Here is an 8,891-nt window from a genome sequence, read left to right on the forward strand (position 1 = left end):
TGGATGTGTGTGTCTGTTTCTCTTGATGTTTTAGAGTGTAACCCCTTACTTGCTGTCCACTTTTTTTTACTAAATTGTAGTTGAATTATTGATTTTATTTTACATAGTTGCTGTGTTACAGGCACACCAGTTCATAGGGGTATGTGTGTGTGTGTACAAGTGTGTGTGTGTCCGCGTGTGTGTGTGTTGATTTTGCACTCTAGATGTTTTAGAGTTTCACCCCTTCATTGCTGTGCAATTTTTTTCTGCATTGTGGGGGATTTGTAGATTGTACACACAAAAATTTTCTGTATTTTCAATTTTTTGCCATTTCCCATTCATTTCCTATGGTCGGTCATTTTTAACCGAAGACCATGAGTGTGACTATTTTTTTTTACGAGCACTTAGCTTTTTTGAATCATGCCCTCAATTTTTTTGTGTGTTCACATACCAAGTGCCATAAAAGTCACCAAGTTTCGTACCATTCTGATGACGCTGCAATTTTTAAATATTCAAAATGTAAAATTCTTCGGTCAAAAGTGACCGAAGACCGCACAAGGGAAGACTGTTTAAGTCTTTATAGGTATACTACTCCTTATGTAGACAGCTTTTTAACATATCATAGGTATGTGCTTTACATAAAAAAGTTGTTCCAAAAGGTAGTGGGCATAAATATACCTTCTTTTGGCCAAATTGTAAGTCAGCCAAGATGGTCCAACATGGTAGACAGAGTCAAGACAAGGATCAAGGTTTGGGTGTTTAGTGTGGCCCTTCTAATGGTGATGTACAGTATAGATGCCATAACTACACACTCTGCAGGAGAAAAGCATCTTTCTCTATTGATGCCAACAATTAGTCAAAAGTTAGTTGTGTATTCTAACTAATCATATGTTCCGGGGAGTCCTGCATGAGTCAAGCAGCTTCCATTGAGATTGGTAGGAATGCTTGTGTGTGCTGTGTAATTTTTAAACCTCTGAGAGTATAGTGTTGTTGGCACAATATGATAATGTCAAACTCATGAGTTGTGATTGTCTCCTGTGTGCTCATTTTTGTTGAGTTTCTGCCTATACATAAGCTTGTGTATATCTCATTCTGAACCATAACACTTAACTCTGCATTGTATGTATATGTCGGTTTGTGGTTAATGGTTATTCTGGTGTCAAGGATGAGTTGTCTTTATTGTCCACTACATTACTCCCATGTGAACAAAGCACTGTCTGTCCACATCAAATGGCCCCTTCTACAAATTTGTGCTTGTGTAAATGTGTGTGTGTTTGTGGATTGAGCTTCTCAGTGATGATTATGCAACAGTACGTCTTTGTGCCACACACGCTTACTCTTGGTGGCCTAAATATGTTGTTTCCCCTGTCAGGCTGTAAATATCTTTCATTACACTGAAACCCCCTTTCTCTTTTGGTACTCACCCATATTCAATTACAAAATACCGTTTTCTCCATATTCAAACCATGCACTGTTATGCACCTAGTATAGGACCCACTCTGCATTGACTTTTATAGTTATTATAAAAAATGCATATTGTGCTCCAAATGTTTGAAACAACCGTAAAACTTCAAAATTCATTTAAACATGGCATAAACAAAAACTGTAGGATTTTGAGAAGCAAATTAATGTTATGATGTAAAATCAAGAAATATTGGTAACATGTTTCTAGTCAAATCACATTCTTTTAGCGCTTTATACAATACAGATTGTTTCAAAGCAGCTTTACAGTGATAAACAGGAAAATAAGCTTTTAAATCATGCAAACAAAATTCAATTCTGCTGTAAAGCTGCTCTGAAAAAAGACAATTCTAAACAGTTATTGTTCAGTTGAAATTAGTTCATTGTTGATTCAGTTCGGTTTAATAACTGTAAAGTTAATCAATTATGGAATGAGTTTAATTCATTAAAGAGCATGAAGAAAACAGGGTAACACTTTATAATAGCTTCCATTAATAAATCATTAACAAACATTATATAATGCTTAACAGATAATTAGTTAATATATATTCAGTGCTTGTTAATGTTTATTAATGAACTTACTAAACATTACCTAATGATTAACAGATCATTATTTCATATAAATTAAGATGCTTACAAATGTCATTAAACTTTCAGTTCATATGATCATGCTCTACTTGAAAATCTACAAATGAATTTAACAGAAATTATTTTTTGTTAATGTACTTCAATGCTATACAAATGTCATTAAACTTCAGTTCACATATCACCTAATGCTCTTGTTTGCATTTACAAATGTTGTGGAAAAATAGCTTAACTGGTCATTTTAAGCACTTCACAAACTATATATGTTAATATATTATTCATTAATAATCCATAAAGGTCATATATTTGGTCTTTGTTTGTTGTGTAGACTTATATTTACACATCATTTAACAAATCATCTATGAATTATTTGTTCATGTTTTTGCAGTACCCAATCTAAAGTGGAAACTCTTCATCATTTGTAAATGTTTATAATTTTTTAATAATCATTCAGTACTTTTAAACAACCCTTAAACCTACCCACCACTAACCTTACCTGTATCACATCTGAATAGCAGCAAAAGTTTTGTGCATTAACAAAAGCTTTTAATAATATATCTGTTAAATCTGAATATATATATATTAACTAATGATCCGTTAAACATTATATAATGGTTGTTAATTATTTATTAATGAAAGTTATTATAAAGTGTTACTGAAAACAGTGATGCCATCATCCAGCTCAGTTCAGTTCTCATCCACTAGTGTCCATGCAGTCAAGTCAATAATATTGCCAAAACAATAAGTTCTCATTTGTTAATCACTAACAGTAACTTACAAAAAGCAATATATTTTGTCAGCATTTTTTTATCTTATTCATTAATCATTTATTAAAATGTTCCCTAGTACATTGTCAAGTCATGCTGAATAACCTGAATTATCGGGTTTTGTTCATGCCAGTTCAAGTGCTAGCATCAACATCACAACCATGCAAGGCATGAAGAGAGAGCAGTAGCACAGTGCTATTGCCATGAATGAATGCTCTCTTGCAATCTGACAATGCTTGTGTCCAGTGTGATGTCATTACTGCTCACTGGGCAGCTATGGGGAGAAACATGCAGTCAAACATGTTAGGAATGACAGAATTTCTGTCTGCTGACACAAGGCAAGACAGATGAGATTGCTTTCTTAGAGCAGGAGTTTTCAAACCATTCCTGAAGTTTTCCCAGCACTGAAGCCTTCCCAGCCTTCTGCACAGTGTTTAGCAGCAGTTTGAAAACCCCTGTAAGTTATTAATTATTTTGTAACACTTTACTTAAAGCCATTACACTGTAAAATCCAATAGTTTACCTTACTTAGATATAATTAGTTATCTTTACTTAGTTGTTATACTTACCAGGTTTTATTAAGTTTATTTATTTTTATTTATTTATTTAGTCATTTAGCAGACGCTTTTATCCAAAGCGACTTACAAATGAGGACAATAAAAGCAGTCAAAACTAACAAAAGAGCAACAATATATAAGTGCAAATGACAAGTCTCTGTTAGCCTAACGCAGTACATACAGCAAGGTGTATATATATACATATATATATATATATATATATATACATACACATACAGGTAGAAGGGAAACCGGTCTGTAGTTCTCTAAAAGAGTTGGGTTAAGAGTGGGTTTCTTAAGAAGTGGGGTTATATGAGCCTGTTTAAATGTTGAGGGAAAAACACCAGTGTGAAGGGATGTGTTAAGCACTTGTTTCCCAAAGTCATCTTGAATGTTGAATTGTCAATACAACAGAAAAAATCGAGAGAACATCACATAAGCTGACTTCATAAATTGATGTTTATTTTTCTAAAAAAGTTTTAGTTTGAACTCACCATTATAGTGATTAGTGCTCCCTTTGTTTGGGCACTTGCAACTTCAGTTATATTATTTTAATTCTCTTTGATGCAACACTGCAATATGAAATCACAGTTATTTGGTTTCAAAGGAATGGACGTAATAAATAGATTACTTTTTAGAAAGTGACCTAACTTCAAATTAAATCATTAGCTACTGTATTTTTCATGTTGATTAATGATCTTTTACAATTTTATTGTTTTTCATAAGCACCTTGTGAAGCTTTTAATTGGGTTGATATAATCTTTTAATATTTGTGCCAATATCTTGTAATTGAACATGCTTGTCACACACAGACTTCAACATTCAAGTTTTCACAAGTTATTACACATGCACCTGAATAATTATGTATGTAAATATGTATGTTACAATTATGAAAAAGTTTTTATAATAAATTGCTGACAGTACAATACTGGACAATGATGTAATCTGCAGAATTTACACTTCAATTATGAGACTACAGTGTTTCCCATACATTGAGTGCGGGTGTTTTTATATCACTGTATTTCTGAAGGAAACCGACTGTCTTCAGAAAATTGGATGTCATTTTCATTTAATCTTGTATGTAATGTCTGATAAAGCAGTGTTTTTTTGAGTGGAAGCGCTGCTTTGTGTACAGCCGTTACCGGGGAAACCTTGATCTCTACCACTCCAACACTGCATTCCATGCATATATATGCCACCTGGGAAACACTGGACTATGGTATAAATAAATTCAACTGTATAACAGTTTAACTGCAATTCATGTTATAACAGTACTGAAACACTGTCTAAGTTTTTCAGAAGGCGGGCGTTCATCAAACCTGGAACTAATCGAGCAGTTTGTACCAGACTGGGGAGAAAGGTATTGTAATAATGTAAATTATGTAAAAAATAATGCGTTTTTCGAACCACCAAGCATGAGAGCATGTTCTAGTACACCCCCAAAACAAATTCAAGACATTGTAAAAGAGCAAAATAGGACCCCTTTAAAAAACGATACAATGCATTATAATGTACATTATGAAACTTTTATAATGCATTATACATAAAGGCTTCAAGTAAAGTGTTAATTATTTAATTGCCCATTGCAAGGAGCTCCAAGATTGAATATTATACCAATTATGTATTATATCATTTTGCCATTATTCCACTATTTAGTGCTTAAGTTCTTGTAGATGTGTTCAGGTTAAGTCTTGTATTCGATTGAAGAAATCTTGCATATCATGAGCATGGTATAAGACTTACAGACCTAAAAAATTTTTTCAAAAGCCCTGGAATTATATTTTCTGTTAGGTGTTGTCACGCTCTTGTTGAAAGAAAAGCGCACAAAGACGAAGTTAATCTAAATAACATTTAATAGTAATCCAAGATGATGAAGATTCATACAAAACACAGGGTAACACAAGCAGCATACACAATTAATAACCTGCAGCTAACTGAACTGAAAGGGGAACTTAAGTAGGGTGAGATAACGAGGGACAGACAGGTGAGGATGATAACTAATCAAACACAGGTGAACTGAATGAACTAATCAAAGGACGACAGAAACTAAATGAAAACACAACAAAAGAAGTCCATGACTGTGACAGTACTCCCCCCTCCGGCCAGGCGCGACTTCGCGCCATAACAAAAACAACAAAGGAGGGACGGAGGGGTCTAAGGAGGAGGACAAAGGAGCAGAGTTGGGATGGTAACAGGGGAAGGCGAAGGGCAGGCAGGAAGGCAGACAAGTGGATGACCAACGTCGCGATGACGGAGGGAGGAACCATGGCGGATCAGACGGCGGGAGGAGCCAGGATGGAGACAGGAGGAGCCAGGGTGGATCAGACAGAGGGAGGAGCCAGGGCGGATCAGACGGAGGGAGGAGCCAGGATGGAGACAGGAGGGACTTGGAGCAGGAGGAGCCAGGCGGGACCCAGACCGCAGCCCTGAATACGGCCCACGGTGGAGCCTATGGAGAGAGGAGCCATGGTGGAGGAAGGGCTGACGACTCCAGAGGGCCGACTGACAGTGACGGAGCAGGTGGGAGAGGAGCCCGAGGCGGAGACAGAGAGCTGAAGAGCCAGGGCGACGGGGAGGATCCGGAGGGCCAAGGCGGAGCAGATGGTTCAGGCGACCGAGGCGTAGGCGGGGATCCGGAAGGCCACGGTGGAGCCAGAGCGACAGAGGACCAAGGTGGAGCTGGAGGGAGGGAGGAGCCCAAAGGATCCGGTGGGACAGATTGACGAGTCCTGAGGTGATGGCGGGTCGACGACTGACCAAGGCGGAGCCAGAGGGATGAGGGAGCCCGGTGGAGCTGGGGACTGACGGGCCAAGGTGGAGAGGAGGGAGTTAGGAGCCATGGTGGAGCCGATGGGTAAATGGGCCGAGGCGGAGTCTGGGACTCAGAGGCTGGAGGCGGAGATAAGGGATCCTCCAGCCACGACGCCGATGGAGACTGGCAGACCCGTGGAAAACCCACATCACAGATGGTGGGCTGAGGGTGAGCTGAGGGGTTGACAGGGGACAGCGGAAGCGGTGGTGAGGACTGATGAAGAGGTGGTGGGAGAGGGAGGCTGGGGGGGGGGTTTGAGCAGTCCGGGGGTTCAGGGATGGTGTGTGCTACCCACACACCCCAGATGGCCACTCCCAGCACTGGGAGCACCAGAGATAGGGGAACGACCTCCATGGTCGAGACAGGACAGACAGATAATTCAGGACAGACAGACAGTTCAGGGCAGACAAACAGTTTGGGCACGACCTCCATGGTCATGATGGGTCAGACAGACTGTTCAGGGCAGATAGATAGTTCAGACAGTTCAGGGCAGACAAACAGTTCAAAAATGGCCTCCTTGGCCGTAACAAGGTAGACAGAGATTTCAGATGATGAAGGAAGACTGGGTAGTTCTGAATAAAAGTCAATTAAATCCCCTGAGTCCTGCCTCAGTTCACCCTCAGCGGTGGTACAGTGGGCGGGGCTTTCCTCCGCGCCCTCACTCTCCACTGTTACATCCACTGTCACGTGCGTTGTTGCCGGATCTCGCAACTGGTGAGACGATCCATGAAGCTCCGGCTCCGGGGCAATCCTCAGCTCTGTCGTCTCTGGCGATGGCTTGTCAGTTGCGGCGGGCTTTGGCTCTCCATCTGCGGTGGGCTTTAGCAAATGCTCTGCGCAGCGGGGTGACGGTTGGCTGGGCTCTGGGGCCGGCGAGACTGATGGTGAATGGCAAGTTATTGCTCACCAGCACCCACTCCACAGCAGGAGGAGGAGGAAGTTAAATTCATGTTCCAGTTTCACTTTACAGTGTATATTGGTACTTGTCGGTCAAGGATGTCCCGGGAAGGGACCCAGGAGCGTTCCTCTGGGCCATAGCCTTGTCAGTCCACCAGGTACTGAAGGGATCTCATACTCGACGAGAGTCCAGTATCTGATGGACCGTGTAAGCAGGCTGGCCCCCAATAATCCGAGGAGGAGGGGGAGGTCTGACTGTGGGAGTAAAAGGAGAAGAAACAACAGGTTTTAATAAAGACACATGGAACATGGGATTAATTTTGGGTGATTGATGGGGTACCTTCCCCTGGTTGCAAGTTGCGCACGTAGCCACAAATGCCTTAGTGTCTTCCTTAATGGTAGGCCACCAAAACTTTCTTAGAAGGAAATCAAGGGTCCGAGCAGCACCAGGATGGCAGGTATGGTGAGAGCTGTGACCCTACTAGAGAACCTGGAGAACAATTAGCTGGCCCCCCTTCAGGGTCATGTTCTTGAACTTGGGCCATCATTACTGTTGCTTCAATTTCCCATCTAACTGGATGTCTAACTGAGTTGCTTAGCCTGTTGGATGTATTAGAATTTTTTGTGATCTGTGAGGACCAGAGTATGTGAGCGGATTGGAGTGACAACAATTTCCCCTCCGCGCTCCAATCATTCAATAGTCACTCCGCTCCAGCTCCGCTCCAAGTTCACTATTTGCTGCTCCTCGCTCCACTCCTAAATTCACTGATCAAATTTCACCCAATCAAGATTGAGTATCCACATGCTACAAACAAACATGCTTGAGATATAACCTCCCACACTCATCCATCACCATCAATACCCTTCACCTTCTTTCTGATTTGAGTGATCCACTTATCTGTCAAGCTAGCTAATGATGTTTAATGCGTGAATTCTTGATAAAATGCAGTTATATTATGGGCTGTTGGCATTAATTGTGCTCGTGATGGCGTGGTAGTGGAGTGCTCTCTGGACTTTCAAAAAATCCACTCCTCGCTCAGTCAAAAATCACGCCGCTCCGCTCCCACTCCACTCAGCTTACATACTCTGGTGAGGTCTAAGAATTGGTGTGGGGCCCCCTCAAGCCAGTGCCTCCACTTTTCTAATGCTAGTTTGAACCCACTACACATTGGTGGGGGTTGGCCAATTGGTGACAGCCTGGACTTTTCTAGGATCTACCTGGATGTTACCTGGGTTAATAATGAATCCTAGGAACTGCAACTCAGACACATGGATCTCACATTTCTCAGGATTAATGTACACGTGGTTATCCAGGAGGCGATGGAGGACTCTTTGAACATGCTTTGTTTGTTCTTGCAAGGATCCTGAGAAAATTTGAATGTCATCTAACATGGTTTAATATGTCAAGTCAAGTCAAGTCAAGTCAAGTCACCTTTATTTATATAGCGCCTTTAACAATACAGATTGTGTCAAAGCAACTGTACAGCATTAATTAGGAAAATAGTGTGTCATTAATGCAAAATGACAATAGTAAACACTCAATTTTCAGATAAAGTCAGTTCATCATTGAATTCAGTGATGTCATAATCCAGCTCAGTTCAGTTTAAATAGTATCTGTGCAATCAAGTCGACTTTCTGGTTCTAGTAAGAACTCTAGCTGCTGCATTTTGGACCAGCTGGAGTTTGTTTATTAAGCGTGCAGAACAACCACCCAATAAAGCATTACAATAATCTAACCTTGAGGTCATAAATGCATGGATTAACATTTCTGCATTTGACATTGAGAGAATAGGTCGTAATTTAGATATATTTTTGAGATGGAAAAATGCAGTT

This window comes from Sinocyclocheilus rhinocerous, unplaced genomic scaffold (genome assembly GCF_001515625.1).
Source record: "Sinocyclocheilus rhinocerous isolate Xijiao unplaced genomic scaffold, SAMN03320098_v1.1 scaffold2570, whole genome shotgun sequence".
NCBI classification, from domain to species: Eukaryota; Metazoa; Chordata; class Actinopteri; order Cypriniformes; family Cyprinidae; genus Sinocyclocheilus; species Sinocyclocheilus rhinocerous.